The sequence below is a fragment of the Chaetura pelagica genome, unplaced genomic scaffold, assembly GCF_000747805.2.
Source record: "Chaetura pelagica isolate M959 unplaced genomic scaffold, ChaPel_1.0 scaffold463, whole genome shotgun sequence".
Lineage (NCBI taxonomy): Eukaryota > Metazoa > Chordata > Aves > Apodiformes > Apodidae > Chaetura > Chaetura pelagica.
The window spans coordinates 103,388-104,502 of NW_009952816.1; positions in this window are offsets into that span (position 1 = coordinate 103,388).

Sequence of the window (1,115 nt, forward strand, 5' to 3'; positions counted from 1 at the left end):
GCAGGGCTACCGGTGCTCGGAGGCCTCGGTACCAAGTGCAGTGGGAGCCGCGGGCTCAGCTCGTCTCTGCAATGGGATGTAAAGTCTGACAGAGACGGTCTGAGCTCCGCGGGGACGGGACGGAGCCGCTCCGAGCAGCCGACACCAGGAACAGCAGTTGTCTGAGCCCCGAGAGCCTCAGGGCAGCTCCCACAGGGTCAGCAAGCAGCACAGAACAGCCCGAAAAGATCTTTTAAAGACTCAGAAACCAACTCTTGGCCACGGGGAGCCCGAGGAGCGCGGCTCCCGGACACCGGCAAACCCGGGAGCACGAGGCAGATCCCGGCGCCGGCCCGGGACGGAGGGAAGAGCTGCCGGGACGGGCTGGGAAGGCAGAGCAGCCCCGCTCCCTCCCGCCCAGCTCCCAGGACATTCCAGAAGGGCTTTTTTTGAGTCTGGGTTCACCAGCTCTTAACTGCATCCGGTTAATTCTTTTAGACCCAATTAATGGCAGCATACATGCTAAACTATTATTAATTATTCATTACGTACCATTAAGTATTATGAATAACAATCCCTTTAACACACCTGGAGATCTCTGGGGTGGTTTTCCAACCAACCCCCACTGTTCTCCCACCCCTCAGCGGCAGTTCCCTGCACACCATTCCCACCTCCCCTTCCTCTGGGCTCCCAGCTGTTCCCCCTGGCTGGGATCCCCCTGCAGATCTGCCCAGGTGGGAGGACACACCAACAGAGCCAGGTTTCCGGGGTTCTCTGCTGCACACCAGTGCCATCAGGCCTTAAGCCCCCCCCAGTTTTCCACATTTCTGCAGACAGGTTATTTTTCGGATGTGGCTCCTAACTCACCAGCCCCCTACATCATCTTCACTAAGCCCAGTCTCAGGTTACTCCATAATTAATAATAATTTTCTGTACTTTAGGCAAACCAGACATCTGAGGCACTAATTAATAAATGGTACCTTATACCTCTTTTAATATATAAACATCTTCGCCAGGTAGAGAGTATTTGCCAGTAAGAGATGTTGCCAAAACAAAGTTTAAGCAGTCCCCTCTCATTTAAAACAGCACCTAAAATCTTCCCAGCTGAGTATCAGTGCACATTTAATCTGAATATT